The sequence below is a fragment of the Gossypium arboreum genome, chromosome 11 (assembly GCF_025698485.1).
Source record: "Gossypium arboreum isolate Shixiya-1 chromosome 11, ASM2569848v2, whole genome shotgun sequence".
NCBI lineage: Eukaryota > Viridiplantae > Streptophyta > Magnoliopsida > Malvales > Malvaceae > Gossypium > Gossypium arboreum.
This window is the reverse complement of record NC_069080.1, coordinates 38,452,089-38,476,127: the sequence shown is the minus strand read 5'-3', so window position 1 is coordinate 38,476,127 and position 24,039 is coordinate 38,452,089. Positions and strand designations below refer to the sequence as shown.

Below are 24,039 nucleotides of genomic sequence, written 5' to 3'. Positions count from 1 at the left end.
GATATAATCTTGAATTACTCAAAATTACTCAAAAGTATATTGAATCGAACGAACATTTATTTTAAGCTTAAGTTTGGTTCAAAATATAATTGAATTACTTGAATTTTAGCTCAAACTCGATTAAACTTATTTATTAAATTTCGTACTTAATTTTAAACCGAAACTAAATTAAGCTTATTCTTTTTAAGTTGGAATTTGATTAAAAATAAATTATTAATTTTATAATAACAAAATAATAACAATAAAATCACTTTTTAATAATTAAACCCAAAAAGCCTAATTAAATATAACATTAGTCCATAAAGTGTAACAACATTAGTCCATAGAAAGTATAATCGAATACAACATTTGTTTATTAAATGATTTAAAATTAAAACACAAAAACATCACAATTTTACTCCAATAGTTTAAGAATGATGTAAATCTCATATGCCTTAAAAGACAACAATAAAAGGAAATATGTTATGTGACCCTGAATAGCATAATAACTCCAAAATTAGCTTATCCAATTCTATCATTTTATCTTATAAATTACGAGAGTGTTTAGATAGTGATTTAATAATTGAATTTGGATGTAATTATTTGTAATTACGTAATGGTTGCATATTTGGGTAATCGTTGTAATTAGTAGATGTCATTGAATTAAGTACAGTTAGAGCACTCCAATTACATTTTTCAATTTTTAGAGGAAGGTGACAATTAGAGTAATTAGGCAGGCAATTACAGCCAAATTCAATTTTTAAAAAATAATTGGTATACAAGTTTAAGTTATAATTCATTTATATTATAAGCATAAACACGTATGATTGTTTGAGATTGCTATGGTCAAAGATTTATTTTATTATAAATTATATTATAAAAATAATTTATGTGTATTTTATAAAGTTATAACTAAATTTTATATTATTTAAATCCTATTTTTTAAAAGTTATGGCAAAAAGTATATTATAAAAATAATTACATGTTATAAAAGTATTATAATATATTTATGGGTAAAGTACACCAATAGCCACTCAACTTTCAAAAAATAACAAATCAGTTCTACTAACCATTTTATTTTACAGACGTAACGAAAAAGTGACCTGTCATTTAACCGGCCACGTTAGAGGGTTTGTTGTCATTTAAACAGACCCATTTAAGAACCCCAGTTGGGAAGTAGAAGAAGAATAGAAAAAGTAAAAAAAGCAAAGAAGAAGAAGAAGAAGAAGAGAAGCTGATTTCCTGATATGAAAGGTCATTCGGTTATACCAAGAAGGTGCAAAAAAAGAAAAAAATAGTACTAACTACTAACCATTAGAGATTGAAGAACAAAGAGGAGCATTTACATCCTATCACTAGCAAGGTTGTCATTTTGTACAACAAAAGAATCTACTAAAAAACATGTAAAAGAAGTCAAGATGCATAAACATAGAGCAAAAAAAAAAAAAACAGAGGCAATTAATTAAAACCTATGAAAGGAAGAAAAAGAGCTTAGAGAGATTAGATAAAGCAAAAGAAAAGCTAAAGAAATGATGAGCCAATATGAAGGCAAAAGATAGAAGAAAAAGTAAAAGGAAAGAGAGAAGTTTAGGCTTTCTTCTCCAGTAATAACCAAGGTCCCTGCCTCTTCATCTCCACCATTTTTCAACTAATTGTAACGACTCAACCCAAAAACAGAGAGAGGAAATTTATAAAAGCCCCAATTCCCAATTCCTAATTCCTAATAGAACCTAACCTAAGATCTAGAAATTGTTAAGAAAATCTATAAAATTGAGGTTGATTCACAGACGAAACATCGTTAAGGAAATTTATAAAATTATTAAGGAAATTTACAGATCGATTGGAAGTCTTCTTCACCAGGTTAAGTGACGGGAAGTTGTAAGGGATGAATAAACAGTGAGGAAGGAAAGTTCGGGATCTCTAATGGTTTTTATTGTTTCTTGTCACCGAGTTAAGCCACATCAACTAGTTAATTGACCATGTCACCTGTCTTGTTAGACCTATAACAGAAAATGTTAGTGGATGACTAATTTGTCACTTTTTGATAACGTTAGTGATTGATTTCTTGTTTTTTGAAAGTTGAGTGACTAAGTTGAAAGTTGAGTGTTGTTTTGTTATTGAGATCAAAGTTGAGTGATTGTTGGTGTACTTTACCCTATATTTACTTATAAAGAGTATGGACGTAACTTATTTATGCATTCATGTTATATATTATAAAATAATATACTTATTCATAAAAAAAAGTGTTACGCTTTTTATCACAACTTATTTAAAAAAAGTAACTTTCTAAAGTTATAACAAAAAAATATTATTTATAAGAAGTATTATAAGAGTTATTTGATACTTTATAAAAACTTTTTTTTATAAAGGTTATATATTATAAATTTTATATTTTTTTACTTAATTTACATATTATAAAATGGTTATAACTTAGCATAAGCCTTTTTCCAAATTAAGTTTATATAAGTTTTTATGATAAAATGTAACACCCTAAAACCTGGTCTAGTCACCGTCTCAAGTTATAAGATATTACAACTATCAAACTTTAACATAGTTTATAATTTAAAACAAACATAATCAAAATAATTCATCATCAATCATTTTCCATGCTTTTCGAACAATTTGAGACCTAAATCAAGCTTGCAAAACATTTAAAACAAACCGGGATCAAATCTGGATTAAATTGAAACTTTTTCAAATTTTAAGTGAAAAGTAAAAATAGGGGTCACACGACCGTGTGGCCAGGCTGTATGAAAAAGGCTAACTCGTGTCGTCCCAAACATGGCCATGTGGCTACCCTACATGCCCATTTGCTCAAACCGTGTAACTCACTATGCCCGTGTTCTTTAGGGTCACATGGGCATGTCCCCAGGCCGTATCGTTCTCTACGCCCATGTTTGTCAAGGCCACACGGCCATGTCCCCAAGTTGTGTAACTCACTTTGCCCGTGTGAACCAACTTACAATGAAAGATAACAAGACACGCGGTTGTGTGAGTAGGCCGTGTGTGACACACGGCTATGTGACATCTCATGTCCCAGGCCTTGTGTACCTAAAAATGACTTTAAAATCAAGGCAACTTTCACATATTAATTTGGGTAACAAACTAAACCTAAAACCACACATTTTTGTACCTTCAAATGCATTCAAACAAGTCAAAAACATAGTAAAGCATACAACCTAAGAGCCCAACTAATGTGCCCTCAATGACACCAGAATTCAATTACCAATCCAAAAATCACATTTCAAACCAAATTAGTTTGTATACAAAGTTCTTAAATTCATTTATTTCATCTATTTAGGTTTCATGAACCAACAACATTATCAATAAAGCTTGACATCATATGCCAACCTAAGTACCATTACAAAAATGACTTTAACATACATTACCAAAAGGTCATCTTTATCAAAAAATATATCAACCTTACACCTTAAGACATTTACAATCAAAATACCAAGACATTCACAACCTTAACAAAACATCATCCTATATACATGCCATTTATAATTAGGCCAGAATTAACAAACAACTACCGAAAATGCCAGATACTGTGATCTCCAAAACTTCCAATCAACAGTAAAAGTCTAACAACCTACAAGGAAATACAACCAAAACAAAGTAAGTTTTCATATAGCTTAGTAAGTTCGTAAACAAAGATCATATACATTTTACTTAATTATAAAACATACAAAGTATGTAACTAAAAATTCTTACTCATATACCATCGTTTTAGCTTTTTGAAACATTTAATCTTGGATACTTTATATCATTAAGATACCACATGATAAACGATTATAAACCAAATCATCATTATGATAACATCTCATTTCAGATAGTCAAAATAATAATACTTATTCGAGTTAACTTAAAACTTTAACCGATTCACGATGCTACTCACACAAACTTTAAATTATCCATAACACATGCAGGATCTCAAGCCATCAATACAGTCTATATCACAAGTATATAGTACCTGCTAACTAATCACTGGCTCAAAGCCTACTAAACAATCACCGGTTCAAAGCTGGCTAAATAAACACTGGCTCAAGGCCTGCTAAATTAAAATCAGCTCAAGGCCTGTTAAATAATCATTGGCTCAAGACCTGCTAAATAAACATCGGCTCAAGGCCTACTAAATAATCACCGACTCAAGGCATGCTAAATAAAGTACATCTTACACCTAGTTTATTCATTTACTATTTATTTTCTAATCAATCAATAGATAATAATAACATTAAATCTAATTATAATAAAACATGTAACAAGTTAAAATCATTAAAAACATAAGAATAATTATAATACGAACTTACTTGTGAAGTGACGACTGGTATTCGACATTGATTACTCAATTACTTTTTCCTTTCCGCGTTTATCTACTGAGATACTCATTTCTTGATCTAATTATAATAATTTAACTCAATCAATTCAATTAAACACTTTAAAACATCTTATAACATAAAATTCTACAATTCACTAATTAAGGGCATTTTATGCAATTATCCCCAAGCTTTTACATTCTATGAAAATTTTCTAAATTTAAACAAATTGGATTAGAAAGACTTGTACCAAATCTTTAATAGTCCCTAAATAACTAGATATTAGCTAGAAACCCTTGAAATTTCAAAATTATAACAATTAAGCTCTTAGCATCAAAACCAACTCACAACTACATCACAAAGCCATCTAGAACCATCCTCAAACTTATAAATTCATTCACAAACAGCAACACATCTAAATTCATTCATGATAAACTCACAAACTCTTCAAAATTTTACAAAATGACATATGGGTTGAATGAATTAAGCTTTAATGATCATGAAAATACAAAAATTAACAAAATCGAAAACCAAAATCACTTACATACAAAACAACAACATGAACCAACTCTCCCAAGCTTCTTTCTATGGTGGCTTCGATTGAAAGAGTTTGAAGGAAGAAGATGATCACTCATTATCTTTGTTTATGTTATTTTATTAATCTATTTACTATTTTAACCTTAAGTTTAAACCTTATAAATTAAATAACCAATGGCCATTATCGTCCATTAGTTGTATAAGTGGTTTAATTATCAATTAAAACCACTAACTCAAAAATTAATTATCATTTAACCCTTCTAACTAATGACTCTTAACTTTCGTAACTTTTACAATTTTGTCCTTTTTTACTTAATTAATTAACTAAACAGTAAAATTAACATACAAATTTTTTTATACGATCCAGTAGTAATTTTGTAAATGATAAATAAATAATAACTACTAACTCACTGACCGGAATTGGGGTCTTGAAACCACCGTTTCTAGCACCACTAAAAACAGGTTGTTACATTAAAGCTATAAACTATTTGCACCGTGCACCCAAATATTATATGGTAAATACTAATTATTCAGATGCAAAAGGTTTACCTACATCATATCGCGGGGGTATAATACCATTTGAGAGAATTGAGCTAAACACAAGCACTAGAGACCTACATCATATTGTGGGGGAATAATATCATTTGAGAGAATGGAGTTAAACACAAGACTAGAGATGGCCCATGAACTCTTGAATTTGAGACATTCAAGGCAAAATGTGGTTGAAAAGACATTTGTTGTTCTAGAAAAATATTTCTCATATTAATAACATCACCTTAATGTAGCATAAAAAAAAGTTGGATCGTACTAGCATGTTGCATACTTCATAACTTCATTCATAGGCGAGTTTGAGATGATCTATACTTCTAAGAGTACATAGAAAGAGATATTGAATATATTAATTATACAAATATAGATAGAGATGAAGATGAATATGAACTCAATCAAAGACCAACATATGATGAAACTGAGTTTATGTTAAATATTAAATAGGGAATAACCTAACAAACATGGAACACTAGAACAATTAGATAAAATTGCATATTTATTATTCTTGTTATTTTTTTAGCTCAAATAATCAAAACCAGAATTGCCAAGAAGGGATGAATTGACTTTTAAAAATTTGTGGAAGATAGAGAATAAGGATAGAAAAACTTTACATAAGAATTTAGGGTGGTCAGCTCTAATTGCCTACTCCATTACCTTAGCTTTCCACCACTAAGGATTTTCCCAAATTCACTAATTTGATAATCTTTGAGGACAAGGTTTAACCTTACAAACTCCCTTAAGGTTTCTACTCAAACCTTAAGACACAAACCCTTCTCAAAGAGATACAAATAAGAAAACAATGAAATAATCCTTACAAGATCAAGGCGCTTGCAAATTAAGCTCAATTACAAAGAAAAAAACTTGAGCTGATAAAATAGCAATGAAGCTCACAAGTGTATGAAAGAAAATTATGGAAATATTTGGCACAAAAGTTGTTTGATTGATCCTTTTGCTCAAATATACTTTTTTGTTGTTGCAGGACCTTTGAAAGCTGGTATTTATACCCTCTAATTCATTTACAACAGTTGGGGTTGTTGTGGAAGTTAATAGAGTCGTTGGGATGAAAATACCAATGGATTTAATTCACCTACAACAAAAAGTATCAATACCATTTGTAAAATTATTGATAATTTTAGCATTTAATGCCTTGATTCAATGACTGTAAAAACTAATAAAATTGATACCAGGATAAAATTATCAAACCAATTAAAAGGTATCAATATTAGATCGATACTTACTGAATACCTCAAAATAGCATAATGTTAATTTCGTATCGATACTAAATTGTATCGATAAAAAGTGTCAAAATCGATGCCATTTAAAAATTTATAAATACCTAGCAAAAAGGTATTGATATTGTAACGATACTTTGTCAATTTGGTGTTGCGACTTTGTCTCCAGTAGCTTGCCTCATAAATCTGGGTTGGAAAATTGGCTAAGTGTTAAGGCTTGCTTCAATATCACAACTTTCCCTTTGAATGTTGCGATATTCATGGCAATCCACTAACTATTTGCTTAGGTTGTTGTCCTACACACTCAGTTAACTTGTTAGTTCCTCTTTAGGCCTAAGTAGCCTAAAAGGTCATAAAACAACATAAAAGCTCAATTTGTTCAATCTAAACTTAAAACTAAATCATTTTTAAAATAATCATAAAAGATATAAAATCACTTGAATACAAGCTCCTTAAATAGTGAAAAAAGCTTAATTTTCCATAATAAATTATGGCAGATCAAGCGTTGACCTAGCTGCAGTCCCTGCTCATGAGTTCCTTAAATACCCTGACCTCATTCCTAGTCATATCCTACAGCCATAAGAAGGATTAGAGGAGCTATGTATAGGTTTACAGCTTCCAAATAAAGAAGCATGCGTTTCTACCATTAAGCATTATAGCCTAAAGGTGTTAATTGTTTACAAAATCACTATATAGAATCTGACATTATACATTGGTGAGTGCTTGCGTGTTGGCGATGGTTACAAGTGAAGGGTGCGTGATGTGTTTATAATGCGATCAAAACTTTGGAAGATTAGAAAGTATGAAGGGCCCTACACTTGTACTATTGCGAAATGACTTAGGACCATCACAAGCTCAATGCAAAATTAATATGCAGATGCATCAAACTGTTATTTGAAGCTAAGCCAATCAGCCCTGTTGTTGTCTTTGTTTTCAAGTTGTAGCCAAGATATAGGTACAATATGTCGTATCGTAAAGCATGGGATGGTAAACAACTAGCAATGAGAGAGCTATATGGTGGCTGGGACGATTCTTACAATGAGTTGCAGTTATGGTTTTTTGCTATACAGGAGTATGTTTCAAGTACAATTCTCAACCTACAGACCCTTAACTCTTTGACCAGGACGACTAAATCATTCCTTTGTTTTGGACATTCCCTTTTTGTGTGATTGCATTTTCGCATTGCAAGCCACTTGTCTAAATAGACGAGACTTGGCTTTACGACGAGTACACCTAGATCCTTCTCCACTACTCCACCAATGCATTTATCAAATCCAAATAGATTTGGATGCCTGTAATCAACACTGTTTACCCGAAATTGACTACATCTAAGTATATATATACCTAAATCTTCGAGTTAATGCCATCAAAATGACTCATGCAACTTGTTGTCCAGTGATCGATCCATTTCCTACACACTATTTATATTATAGGTGCTAGTGAACACATCATAAAGTTGTTTAAAGGCAAAATTTGTAATTTTTACCATTTCCAATATTTCATCTAATACTTTCGAAAGTTGTAGTAATACCATTTTCCTCAAACCTGCAAAAACAAAAAATATAAAATATTTTCACACAATGTTATTCCTACTCTACATATTTCACAAAGTATTAAAAATTTCACAACAAATATATTTATATTTAAATTAAATATATTATTAAAAAATAAAAAATCCTTTTAAGTGAACAAACAAATTACAAGTAAACAATTAAATTTTACTAATAAAATATTAATCTAATTTATTATAATAACTACAAATATATATTAAAATATATCCAACTCCCAACATGAATATTCATCATATTTCACAAAATATCCAACAGTTTTCACAGCAAATTTATTTATACTTAATTTTAAATATTTCACAATATATTTAACATATTTCACAAAATTGTTTACTTTATGAAAAAAAACCTAAACCATTGAACTAATAAATAAACTATATTTCTAGCATGCATGCAATTTTTACACAATAATTCACCATAACATAACAATTAATAGCTAGAATTTACATATTATATAACAAATTTAGAGTTCATATATGCTTACAATTTTTATAATAATCCTAAACCCTGCAATTAAAACAAATAATAATTAATTTGATAATATATTGCTTATAATAATAGAACAACCTAATTAATTTAAATTAAATTGATGGAGCTCACATAAATTTAATTTTTTTTTTGGAGATTTTTCAGATTTTTGGAGGAACTTTTTGGGGAATTTTCGGAATTGTGGGGAGATTTTTTTTTTTTTTTTGGAGTGAATGGTTGGTATTTTTTTATGTGAGATTGTATAGTGATTTTTGGGAGGGTGGCATTAATTAAGGTTAGTTGGGGCTGATTGCAGAAAGTGGACGGGTAAATGCGCTGTAGGGACAAGATAGGTCCCTACAGCGTTTATTCCAAGGGCCAAAACTGATTCCAACGACCAAATTGGCAACAGGGTTTCTGATTTAGGACTCGGTAAAATTAATTTTTTTATTGTTTAAAATAGATAAATATCAACCCATATTATTTTGGTAAAAAATATTAAAATGTTATTTTTATAATTTTCCCAAAGATTTAAGCTCAGTTTCAATTAAATTCTCCTCTTTCCATGTAGATAAAGCAAAAGGAAAATATTTTAAATTAAATAAAGCAAAGGTTGAAAAAAAAGAATAATGAGAACATAATAAATCAACATTGTGAAAAATAAAATAAAAATTTATTTTACTTTTATTTTATTTTCCATCGTATTTTATTTAAATAAGAATTTGGGTCACTTAATTCTAACAATCTCCACCTTGACACAAATTCTCAATGAATAAGTTCTTCATCGCGAACTTTCAATGAACAAGTTCTCCACCTCTTCCATAAAACCCCTTAAGGGTTTAACTTCAACAATGAACACCAACCAAGTCTAAGCAATGCTCAAACTTGGTTATAAGAAGTGACTTAGTCATCATATCTGCAGGATTTTCATGAGTACTAATTTTGCTCACAACAATATCACCACGAGCAATAATATCACGAACAAAATGATACTGAATATCAATGTGTTTTGTTCTCTCATGAAACATTTGATCTTTTGTAAGAAAGATGACACTGACCGTCACAAAATCTTGTCTTTGATTTGAAGGTCTTCATTGAGTTCACTAAATAGTCCCTTCAACCAAATAGCTTCTTTACAAGCCTCGATGAATCGCCATGTACTCGACTTCATTGGTAGACAAAGCGATCGTAGTTTGCAAAGTGGCTTTCCGACTAATTGCACAACCTCGATTGTAAAGATGTAACTTTGTGAGAGATCTTCTTCTATCAAGGTCTCCAAAGAAAATCAGCATCAACATACCCTATAACTCCATCTTTAGTTCTTCCAAACTGTAAGAAAACATCAGTAGTGCCTCGTAAGTATCTTAAAATCCACCGAATCGCTTTCCAATGTTCTTTCTTGGGATTTGCCATATATCGCTAATCGCACCGATCGCATATAATAAATCGGACGTGAACAAACCATAGCATACATGAGAGATCCCATTTGCACTAGAGTATGGAACATGTGACATGTACTCAATCTCATCATCTGATTGAGGAGACAAGGTCGATGAAAGACTGAAATGGGCTGCTAAAGGAGTACTAACAGGCTTAGCACTTTGCATATTGAACCTGCAAAGAACTTTCTCAATGTACCCCTTCTGACTTAGGTACAATTTACTTATTTTTCTATCTCTGAGAATCTCCATACCAAGTATCTTCTTTGCTGGTCCTAAATCTTTCATCTCAAATTCTTCACTTAGTTGGGATTTAACCTTTCTTATCTCTCTTTTATCTTTTGCTACTATCAACATGTCATCAACATAAAGAAGTAGATACACAAAAGAACCATCACTATTTTTCTTAAAGTAAACAAAACTGTCTAAACTACTTCTTTTGAAATCATGAGAGGTCATAAAGGAATCAAACCTCTTGTACCACTGTCTTGGTGACTGTTTCAAACCGTAAAGGGACTTTCTCAGCAAGCAAACATAGTCCTCTTTTTCTGAGACTATAAAACCCTCTGGTTGTTGCATGTAAATATCTTCCTCAAGTTCTCCATGCAGAAATGCAGTTTTTACATCTAACTGCTCAAGCTCCAAACAATACCAAGCAAAGCTCGAATCGAACTATGCTTAACAACTGGAGAGAACACATCTGTGAAGTCCACTCCTAGAATTTGACTGTAACCCTTTGCAACAAGCCTTGTTTTATATCCGGGTTTTTCAACTCCTAAAGTCCCTTCTTTCTTTTTAAACACATATTTACAATGAACAACCTTTTTACCTTTAAGAAGTTTCACAAAGTCCCATGTTCTATTTTTGTGTAGTGATTCCATCTCTTCTTGCATAGCAAACATCCACTTTTCTGAGTCTTCACAGCTAACCGCCTCAGAATAATTAGATGGCTCTTGATTCGCATCTATATCTTTAGCCACATTTAAAGCATAAGCAACTAGATCAACCTCGGCATACTTCTTTGGAGGTTTAATTTATCTTCTAGTTCTGTTTTTGGCGATAGAGTATTGTGGTGAAGAAGTAACTCTATTCTCAATTTTTGTTCTGGCTTGAGGAGTTGACTCTGTATTAATCTGATGCTCCACCTTCTTTTGATTTTCTTTATTGGAAGAGTCTTTAAGAGATAAGTTAGGTAGCATAGCAGTTTCATCAAAAACAACATCTCTGCTAATCACAACTTTTCTATTTTCAGGACACCATAACTTATACCCTTTTACACCAGCTTTATAACTAAGAAAAATACATTTAATAGATCTCGGTTCCAATTTTCCATTATCAACATGAGCATACGAAGGACACCCAAAAATCTTTAAATCAGAATAATTAGCAGGATTACCAGACCATACCTCTTGTGGAGTCTTTTTCTCAATGGCAACGGATGGAGATCGGTTGATCAAAAAACATGCAGTAGAGGCCGCTTCTGCCCAAAATGCCTTCGGTAAGTTGGCATTTGACAACATACATCGAACCTTCTCCATGATCGTTCTGTTCATTCGTTCTGCAATGCCGTTTTGCTGTGGAGTATGACGAACTGTCAAGTGTCTCATGATCCCTTCTGACTTGCACAATCTATTAAACTCATCAGAACAAAACTCTAAGCCATTGTCTGTGCGGAGGTATTTTATCTGTTTTCCCTTCTGTTTTTCAATCATAATTTTCCAAGACTTAAATGCGGAAAACACATCGCTTTTCTGCTTCAGGAAAAATGCCCAAACTTTTCTGGAAAAATCATCAATAAAGGTTAACATATAATTAGCTCTACCTCTCGAAGGCACTCTGGATGGCCCCCACAGATCAGAATGAATATACTCCAACGTTCCCTTCGTGTTATGGATTCCTCTAGTGAATCAAACTCTCTTTTGCTTCCCAAAAATACAGTGCTCATAGAAATTCAGTTTGTAAATTCCTTACCCATTAAGAAGTCCTCTTTTATTTAATTCTGCCATGCCATTCTCACTCATATGCCCTAGGCGCATATGCCAAAGTTTAGTAATATCATCATCTGACAAGGAAGAGGAAATGACAGCTGCATCACCAGTAACAGTAGAACCCTGTAAAACATATAACTTGGCAATCTTTCTCTGCCCTTTCATCACAACAAGGGACCCTTTGGAAATCTTTAAAACCCCACTTTCAGCTGTGTATTTGTACCGTTTTGAATCAAAAGTACTCAACGAAATTAAATTTCTTTTCAATTCTGGAACATGCCGCACGTCACTAAGTGTTCTGATAACTCCATCAAACATCTTAACTTTAATTGTTCCAACACCTGTGATTTTACATGAAGCATTATTTCCCATCAAAACAACACCTTCAGATACTGTTTCGTAAGTTGTAAACCAATCCTGATTGGGACTCATGTGGAAGGTGCAGCCTGAATCAAGTATCCACTTCTCGCTTACTTTAGAATCATTGACAGAAGCGACTAAAAGTTCACCATCGCTGTAGTCTTCTACAACATCAGTTTCACCGAAATTTTCTGGTTGTTTTCCCTTTTGATTCACAGCCTCCCTTTTAATATTATTTTGTAGCTTATAGCACTCAGATTTAATGTGCCCTTTCTTCTTGCAGAAGTTACAAGTTTTACCTCTGTTTGAAGACTTCGATCTACCCTTAGATTTACCACGAGGATTCCGTTCCTGTGTCCTACCACGATCATCATCAGCATTCCGATCTTGTCTCCCACAGACAATGAGACCCTCTCCCTGAGAGTCGGGTTTAACCACAAGATGCTCCATCTTATCATACGAGGTTAAAGAATCATAAACCTCATCAACTGTGAGAGACTCGTGGCTATATAAAATCGTGTCTCTAAAGATTGAATAAGACGGGGGCAATGAACAAAGTAGAATTAACCCTAGATCTTCCTTATCATACTGAACCTCCATGGCCTCCAAGTTTGAGAGAATTTCTTTAAACACTGTTAAGTGTTCGTGTCCAGATGCACCTTTCTCCAAACGATGAGCATAAAGACGCTGCTTCATATGAAACTTGCTTGTTAGAGTTTTCAACATACATATTTGTTCTAGCCTCTTCCATAATACAACGGCAGTTTTCTCTTTCATCACATCCTGCAAAATTTCGTTGGACAAATGCAGATGTAATTGTGTTAATGCCTTTCGATCCTTACGCTTTTTCTCTTCGTCTGTTAATGTCGAAGGCATCTTATCTATCCCTAGTAGGGCATCCTCCAGATCCATTTGTGCAAGAACTGCTTGCATCTTAATTTGCCACAACGCAAATCTGGTGTTGCGATCCAACAGCGGAATTTCATAATTCAAAGACGCCATTACCGTGATCGAGATGAATAAACCGAAAACTCTGATACCAATTTGTGAAAAATAAATAAAATAAAATAAAATAAAATAAAGAACACACAAATTTTACGTGGAAACCCTTTCGGGAAAAAACCACGGGCAAAGGAGAAGAAAATTCACTATGTCTAAAATTTGAATCAAATACAAGAGGAATAGACTATGTCTATTTATAGGCTTGCAAAGCCATATTCCAGTAAGATTGAAACAGCTTATCCTAATCAATATAAAATAGATGGAGTTTAATAAGGTTTAAAAAACCTTATTCTAAAATAAAATAAAAGAAGTCTAGTTCTATATGGATTTTACTTTTATTTTATTTTCCATCGTATTTTATTTAAATAAGAATTTGGGTCACTTAATTCTAACAAACATTATTCTTCTTCTACATTCCAGGAAGAAACCAACACCAATCTCGTTCACAAAGTAATGCTTGCATTGTTCACAAAGTAATGCTTGCATTGTCTCACCTGCTAATAAGCACGATACGTATCAATAACATTACTTCTCGCACTAAAACTAGCCTCTAAAGTCGCTACATTGATAAGAATAATGAGTATATCACGAGCCACTTTGGACAAAACATTATACTCATCTTGGACAAAACGTTATACTTTAAAATATTCACATCCACCCTTCTAAAGCATTAATTTTATTAGAATTTCCCAATTAAATAAAACAAGTAGACATCTAAGTTAGATTGTTCTAGTTGAGCAGTCTCTACTTATTTCAATTAAGGAAACAAAATAATAAGATATTGTTTATATATAAATTTTATAGTTAAAATTACAATTAAAGTGTAATTCAATATTTATCGAATTTTATCTATTATTTTTATTTAGCTTTAATATAAAATATTTTTCCTTACGTTTAAGTAAGAAATAATTAAAAATAAATTATTTTTATCTATAAATAAATTTGAATAGTTTAAATTATAATGAAAATGAATATAAAGTGTAATGTACTATTATCGGACTTTACCTATTTAAAAATTTTATTTTAGTTTGAATGTAATAATATTTTATTCACATTAAAAATGTAATTTAACATAAATACAAAGTTTAATTCAATATTTATCAGAATTAGCCTATTCGAAAGTTTAATTTAGATATAATAATAAATACTTTCTTATAATTATGTAAGAAATTATTTAAAATAATAAGATATATTAATATATTTGAATAGTTTAAATTACAATATTGAAAGTATAATTGAAGGTAAATATAAATTTTAATTCAATATTATGATTTTTACTGTATTAAAATTACCAAATTAAATACTAATTTTTATTTTAATGTCAAAAGATTAATTTCATTTTCTTCTAGAAAAGTAAAATTTTATAATGTAAATACATTTTAGTATAAAATGATTATCATTCATTAAAGCAGAACGTAAATAAAATTAACATTATCAAATTGGGATGAGATTATCATAATCTTTTTAATTTTATAATAATTTAGTTTCATAATTCAAATTATTATTGCGACTGGATCATCTAATTGAATTATAAAAAATACTGTGTAGTTAGAGCTAGTAAAGGGGTGGGTTTATATCATGCTTACTTTGAGCTTGAATTTTTTCAGATCAAGGTTTGGACTTTTTCGAACTTGGATATGTTACGGTCTTGGATTTTCTCTGATTCAGACCCATTCATACTTAAATTTTTCTAGCTAATTTTTTTGGATTCAAGCTTTAATCAAGTTGGGTGGGCTCTAACAATTTAGATAATTTTGAATTTTATAAATCATAAATATTTTAATTTTGAATGTAATAATTCATTTTACTTTTATATGATTGACAATACAATTAGAATTTGCTTTATAAAAACATAAATTATATATTTAATAAATTTATTTTAAATAAAATAATTAAAGTGTTTATTATATGTAAAATTTATTATTTTATAATATTATATGAATTAACAAAAATCTATTTTATTATTTATTATTTTTTATATTAACAATTGAATAACTTTTTATCTTTCTTATTAAATTTATAAATCTAATACTCATATTCTAAAATATTTATTCCAAAACTCAAATATATTATAGTAATTCCAAACACAAATGATATACTCATTATTACCTAAACTCAAAATAAGCAAATAGTCCAAATTTCAAGCCCAAAATAAAAAGAAATTAAACTCAATACCCAAATACATTTTGTAAAAGTTAAAGTTCAATTCAAAATCTAATTTAAAAATAATATTTGATTAGGATATTAAATTTTTAATAATACTTTATGCATTGCTAGTTATAGTTATAAACATGTATTTCAATATACTAAATTACATATAACTATTGATGTTAAATCTTTTATTATAATATATAATATAATAATAGTTATATAATTTTTTGAAGAATAATAGTTATTATATTAGTACTTATAAATATATTATTTCATTATATAATACTATATCACGTACTATAATAATAGAGTAGTACATAATATATTAATCATTATCATATATTCCTACATTTGAAAGTTAACCTTCCTAATATATTACATAATGCTATAGTATATAATATATTAATAGTTCATATATATGCATAAATGATTAAACATTATAATATCATGTAATACTATAAATTTTAGTATATTCTATAATATAATAGTAGTCATTGTATATTAATTATTATCATAATTATTGTTTATTATTGTACTTGGTCAAAATATGCTCTAAGTCCTTATACTTTTCGTATATTTGAAAGTTAACCTCCTACTTTATCATATCATATAGTATATAATATATTAATAGTTGATATATATGCATCAATGATTAAATATCATAATATCATGTAATACTTTATCTTTTATTATAATCTATAATATAATAATAGTTATAAATAATAGTAGTACATTATATGTAACCTCCCCAACTCGGCCTAGATGTTAGACTCGATTTTTGGAGCTTACATTGGCCACCGAAATGGCCTAGCAAGATTATTGGAGTTTTAAAAACAGTTAATTAAATCATTTGTTTATTTTATAAGGAACTTTAGTCTCTTTTCAGAAAAACACAAGAGTTAAAAAAAAGATTAAGTTTGACATCTTAATTATATCAGTGTTTACTATTAAAAACTTAGTTAAAAATCCGAATTACTTTCTTAACAAAATACATTTTAATAAAATTCATGTTCCATACATAATTAAATAAAAATTCATATTCTAATAGCCTAAGGGCATGTTTGTTTGGATGCAATGGCTATGCCATTACATGCCTATTACCACCCTATTCTGCAGCCCCACATAAACCGACGTTTGGTTCAATGGAATAGCTTATTACGGGGCTATTCCATTCTGGGTTTAAGCAGAGATTTTTGGGGATTTCTATTCCCTTCCCTATTCACCGTTTAGCTATTCGTTGCTTGAGGAACCCTAGTTTACCCTTACCAAAAGTTCACCTCAAAAACACTCTCAATCAGCAGCCATTCCTCCCCTTCATCCAAGGTCAGGTAAAAACATTTTTGCTTTTACTTCCTTTACATCATCTTCATTTTTGCTTTTTCATTTTTGTTTACGGGTTTGTTCCTTATTGATTCATCAAAAAAAACAATGGCAGAGCCTTGAAGAAGTATCTCAACGTTCTTAATCAAATCGGTAAAAAAATCGACGTTTCCAAGCCCAGGCACGTCCCTTCATTCTTGTCTTGCTAAATTCAAAGTCAATGCTTTTAGGGTAGGATAGGCACCCTTCCTTCAAATTCCTACAAATTTCCAGATTATCTTTAGCATGAGTCTTAGAACAGCTCGTTATATATTCTTCTTTTTGGCTGAAGATTTTCATGTAAATTCCTGCATACTTCTGCCGTTTTTTGTGCCTTATTCCCTCTCTTCTATACTGCATGTCAAGTTTACATTTTGATTCTGCCATGTGAGTCATTAGTGTCCCACTCTTGCACTGCATTGTCAGAATGATTATGGTGTGGATTTAAAAGTGTCAAAAAAGTTATTATAAAAATTAAAAACTTAAATACTGCTCTCCAATTTGGACAACTAGGTTTAGTTTTATCATATATTCAAACAAAATTTTCTTAGCCACAACTGCATGAATTTGCGGGTTCTGTTATTACTGAAGAAAAGTGGTAAAGGAGAGGAGAAACTATATTTATGATTATTAATGATGATGAAGATTAGGTCCCCCTGGACTTTAATGTTTCATCTCGTATGGAAGTCCTCCATTTCTTTCAATGCTTGCTTTAATGGCCTCCCTTCCTTCTTCAATCAATGCACGCTTGGACTCAATAGTGGCTGCTTCGGGGTGTTGTTTATCTGCAACTGCTAATGCTAACTGGTTTATGCCCGAAAATTGATTTGATTCAAAGTGTCTATAAATTATTAGTGATCCCAATTTATCTTTTTATCCTTCGGCAGTGATACTTCAGGTACTGCATGATGATATATACATGAGGTAAGAATGGTACTGGGTGTAGCTGCTGGTTTATTTATTTTTCTCTCTTTTATCAGAAGGGAAAAGAATAAGTGGAGTTTCGATTGAGCACCCAATAGAATGGAGTCTCGTTGTAGTAAGCTATTGATAAAAAAATTAAACTCGATAGATATTAAAAACCAATGGAGTCTCGTTGTGCTTAATGCTCTTACTGATATGTACGCAAAATGTGGAGACATAGTTAAGGCTAGGCGGGTTTTTGATAGCATTGCTTGTAAGGATAACATTTCTTGGAATTCCATGTTGACGGGTTATATTCGTCAAGGGTTATTGGCTGGGGCATTGTAGGTATTTCGTGGGATGATTCAAGAGGGATTTGAGCCTGACTCTGTTACTATATCCACTATTCTGTCTAGTTTTTGTTCATTGAAGATTGCAAGACGAGATACGGATGGGTTCTCAGGCGAGGAATTGAGTGGAATACATCCGTCGTTAATGCTATGATCGTTGTTTATTCTAATCTTGGCAAGTTAGATGGAGCAAGTTGGTTGTTTCAATGAATGCCCGAGCGGGATATTGTGTCATGGAATTCAATAATCTCTGGTCATAGTAAACATCCAGAAGCTCTGCTGTATTTCGAACAGATGGTGAGGAGCGGTACTTCACCTGATAGCATCACGTTTGTAGCAATACTATCGGCTTGTGCTCATTTAGGTTTGGTCAATAACGGAGAGCGGCTGTTTTGGTTAATGAGAAAGAAGTATGGGATTGATCCGAGAATGGAGCACTACGCTTGCATGGTAAATCTTTACGGGAGTGCAGGGCTGATAGATGAGGCTTTCAACATGATAGTGGAGAGAATGGAGTTTGAGGCAGGGCCAACTGTGTAGGGAGCAATGCTATATGTCTGTTCGGTTCATGGAAACATACAAATAGGAGATATTGCAGGTCAAAAACTTTTCGAGCTGGAGCCAGATAACCAACATAATTTTGAGTTATTGATGAAGATATATAGCGATGCAGAGAGGGTGAAGGATGCGGAAAGAGTTAGAAAATTGATGTTGGATAGAGGATTATAATATAGAGTTGTCTGCTAGTGGTAAATAGTTAAAGGTGGAAAGCTCACCTCAAGAAACTTGATTGGTGAATCTTTTATGCTAGAGGGCCTTAAAAGCAAATCAGTGTGGGGCTTGTGGATGTGGTTACAGATATTTTTTCGGCTACAATTATATACCAACATTTGATTTGTACATCCTTTAATAAAAAAAAAAAACATTTGATTTGTACAATAATGGTCTGGAAGGTTCTTAATATAGCTAACATGCAAGTAGTGGAGTATCTGGCTTTAATTGTTACAGAATAACTAGGGTTGATTCCTGCATAGATATAAATCGAGTACTATTAATATTCAAAACAATCAATTGCTTAATAATCAAGCCTTGTTGGTTGTGAATGCGCATGCATGCTCATAAAGAAATATGTCTACTCGTTGTTGCTTAATTAAAGATAAATGAACTAATGTTGGATTGGTAAAAATACAATGCTTTTTTATTAGGTGGTAGATTGTATTTTATCCTTGTACTAAAAAAAATAGATAAATTAGTTTTTGTACATTAGATTAATGAGCAAATTGATAATTTTTGTTAAAAATTTGATCCATTTTTACTATTAAAAAATAGAAAAGCTAATAGAAAAACTAAACAATGGCACGCAATATGTTATGTGTATCTTATGCTGACATACACTTACCAATATGTATTGTTCATTTTTCTTTGACAGTGCGTTATTGGCGATTGTTAAACTCATATGATATGTTAAACTCATTTTTTTATATTGGCGATTGTGACCTAAGACAACAGGTGAGAGGCTAGATTGAAGCAAATATATTAGGCATTGAAATATTCTTAATGATAATTTTATATTAAAATTATTATTAAATATTATTAATAATTATATTAATAATATTATTAAATTATATATTATTTTATTAAATTGTAGTTAATAATAATTATGTTAAAATATGATTAAATTATTTATTTTTATTAAAATATATTTAACAATAATCTTATTAAAATTTAATAACAATAATCATCTACCAACAAAAATTCTGTTAAGGGTACTTTGGTCATTTAAGCTTTTTTTTCTTATGCTATTACAACATCATTCCATTCAACCAAACACAAGAATTCTATTACAGCTCTATTCCATTTCATTCAACCAAACAGTTGAATTACTGATTACAGCTCTATTCAATTACAGTCCTATTCCATTACAGTGAACCAAACGAACCCTAAATGATTTAGATTTCATGCATACCTCAGTAAAAATTGTAAATTAAGTTTCATGCCACAATTGAAATAAAACAATAAAGTTTCAAATAAAAAAAAAATTGTAAATATGAAGTCTAAGGTACTTTTATATAGAAATCATTATTCCAAGCTGATCCCTTCGAATGCTACGCCCATGTCCTAACTTTGTGAGTTATCTAAAAAGAAGGAAAAATAATAGGGGTGAGCTATGAAAGCTTAATATGAAGTCAATCACAAGAAAATTGAAACAAAATAGAAAAACAAAGCACGTTAGCAATTCTGAGAATAAACACAATCACAAAACACTTCAGACTAACGATTTTTCACATAAAACACTTCATTATAAATTTCTCAGATTCAGAATAATGATAATCGAATAACAACTCAAAAAATCTTTTTTTTTTCAGATTAACTCAGCACAAGAATAATCGGTGTAACAATTAATCATACAGAAACACTGTTCATCAAACAATTCTTCATGGTAATTTCACACATATCAATATTTCAGATTACATGTCTTAAATCACATTTATCAAATTCAGTATATCATATTAATATAACAATTTTCACCATGTATAAGCAAAAAAAATATAACATATCATATCAGAAATTTTAGAATTTCAAGCACATGCATTACGAATGCAAACGGATTTGATTTAGTAGAAAAGATCCTTCCCCACTACTACACACCATAAGAGTCCCCCAGAACTCATCCATCCCTACACACCGGTTTATGGATAAATCACCAAAAGATGTAGGTAAATACGCTGTTAGATGATTGTGAATACATAACATAATTGCAAATAAAATCTGCCAGATAATAGGTGGGAGAACCACCAAAGGTTGCAAGTTAATACAATGCCAGATAGTTGTGAATACACAATATTTTTGAAAATAAAAGCTACTAAATAATATGTGGATGTACCACCGAATTTGCAGATTTATAGTTTGCCAAAACTTCATCTTTACAAAGCGTCCCAACCCATGCAACCAAATGAGGCATGCTTAAACAAAACATAACAGAACATATATAATGATTACAAATAATCAAATATCATAGCAATAATCATGCTTTCAAACAATGAATTCAGTAGCAAAATCATATATATTTTCAAAGGTTCAATATTACGGCGTCATAAGGCATGTTATACGAAAAGCACAAGTATAGAAACAATTAACATGATACCTCATAATTCATGCCATTGGGTATATATTTAGCAATAATTCAATTAATTAAATCACGGGTTCAAGCATTATTCAAACTAACAATGCCTTAATTGCATAAATTAAGCACTAAAATTGGTTTGAAAACCATTTAAGGACTAATTTGCATAAAACATAAAATTTTGGGTAAAACTATAAAATTTAAGAAATAGGGGCACATGGCCTTGTGTCCAAACCATGTGGAATGGCTCAGGCTATGTGGGTCACATGGTCCTATAGGAGGCTCCAGGCCGTGTGGTTTGGGCTGGGTTCAATTTGCATAAATTTTCTCGTAAAAGAACATACATCTAACTTTTAAGGTTTCGTACAACGATTCTTATGTCCAAATCTAATTTGGGTAACCTACAATGGGTTTTTCGATAAAAAATTGCAAGAATTACTATTGATGTTTAAGATTTAACGAATTTTAATAAGATTTTGGGAAAACCCATTAAAAATTCAGAATTAATTTTAGAAAAATTAGCAAGAATGATGTCTGGACAAATTTCTAGGGTTTTACAAAATTAGGAACGAGATTACTTACCGATCTTGGCAGGGTAGAATGGATTTGAAACCGACACAAAAACAAATTGAACGAGACTGATTTAAAGCTCAAGATCAAACTAAAAATTTCCAGCAATGTAGAGAAAAAAATTGTAAAAGAAAGGATGAAAAAAGAATTGGAAACAAATAGGGAAATAAATTTTAATTTGGGTTGTTTAGAGAAATCAAAATCATAATATGACTAGGAAAAGAGTTAAAAGGAAAAGTTATGCAAATTTTAGGGGTTGTTTTGACAAATAAACCCTCCCGCCGAAAAATAAAACAAATAGAAAGGAATTGGAGTGATGCTTGGCCATTAAGCTATTGCCCATTTCTTAGTCATTTTCTACCACATTTATTTCTTATACTAACTTGGTTTTCATCCTTAATTGCTAAAAAATAAAAGAGAAAAAATGCAAAAAATAAGGCTTGAACCTTAGTGTAATGCCCCAAAAATGTGAGTTTTCTTATTAGTGTTGTGTTAATGAAAATGTGGGTGTTTCTGTGGTAATGTGCATAAGAATGCCTAGTTTAGATGGTCTGAGGAGAATCAATCTAGTTTTGAGAAGCTCAAGTCCGTTCTAACACAAGCTCCTATTTTAATCCAGCTTGAGTCGATTAAAGATTTTGTGGCTTACAATGATACGTCGCATGTCGACTTAATGTGTGTTCTGATGCATGATGGTAGGGTAGTAGCTTATGCATCTCGACAGCTTAAGTCACATGATGGTAACTATCCTACTTATGATCTTAAGCTAGCTACAGTCGTGTTTGCATTGATGATTCAGAGGCATTATCTGTACAGTGAGAGGTGTATTATCTACATCGATGAGACCCATAAGGAGTTAAATCTTAGACAGTGTAGATAGGTTGAACTACATAAAGACTAAGATTGTACCATAGAGTATCATCCTGGTAAGGCTAATGTGGTAGTCAACGCTGTTAGTTGTCGAGTGATGTCTGATTTATAAGCGATGTTCATTCGATTGACTTTATTTGATGACGAGAGTCTGCTAGCTGAATTACAAGTTAAGTAACTTGGGTTGATCAAATCCAAGCTAAACAATTGGATGATGAGTCTTTAGTTTAGCGGTAACGTCAGGTTGAGTCTGGTGAGCTTCTGAATTTGACTTGAACAGTGATGGGGTTCTGTGCTTCAGAGGTCAAGTTTGTGTGCCTAATGACCATGAATTACAGTAATCAGTCCTACAGGAAATGCATAGCAGCTCTTACACTATGCATCCTAGTGAGAATAAAATGCACCGTGATCTATGATAGTTGTACTAGTGGCCTAGTTTGAAATGAGAAGTGACTACATTCATTTCTCATTGTCTGACGTGTCAAAAGGTAAAGACTGAGCATCAGTTGCCTTCAGGGTTACTTCAACTAGTTAAGATCCCTAGTAGAAGTGGGAGCATGTGACAATGGATTTCGTTAACGGGTTACCTCTGACACCCACTAAGAATGTAACGCCCCAAAATTCTTATTTTTTTTTGTTAAAATGTGACAAATGTGTATTTGCTTCAGTGGTTAAGTGTTCTGGGTGTGTGTGAGAGGTTCGAAGTTCAAGCCCTATCTTTGGCAAATTTTGGTATTTTTCTTACTTAAGCCTTATACTTATTCAGCGGGCTTATAATAAATTAATTGTAGAAACATATCAGAATAGGCTTGCTGGTCTGGTGGTTAGGTGGAGTGTTGGTTTGTTGGAGGTTCTGTCTTTGAATCCCTGCATTAGCAAGGGAGTTTTATTTTTGTTCGGCTATACGTAGGAGTTCCAGTGGTAGTAGGATTCTGAGCAGTGGGTAGTTGGTTGTGGATGTATTTGGATCTGGGTAAAACTTGTTTTCCCAAAATTTCTCCTGGAAAAAAAATTGACGTATTTTCCTCTCTTTCTCTGCAAATCTTCTCTTTTCTTTTCTTTTTCTTTTTTTTTTTTGTTTTGAGAGAAATTGAGTGCTAATCTTGATTTTGATTCAAGGTATTGCTCGTTGGTAAATAAGCATAGAAAGTTCGGCTCGAATATGGGTTCTTTTTAATTGGTTTAGAATTTTTTATTCTTCCGTCGTAATCATATTCGCTATTTTAGCAGCAGTAAATCAGGATGTAAAGGGTCCTCCTTGCGCAGAATCGTGA

General features: G+C 31.3%; 1 pseudogene; it reads left to right on the top strand.

The window, feature by feature from the left end:
- Positions 1–17,971: 17,971 nt before the first annotated feature.
- Positions 17,972–18,930, top strand: LOC108462607 (pentatricopeptide repeat-containing protein At4g25270, chloroplastic-like; annotated as a pseudogene).
- Positions 18,931–24,039: the final 5,109 nt, after the last annotated feature.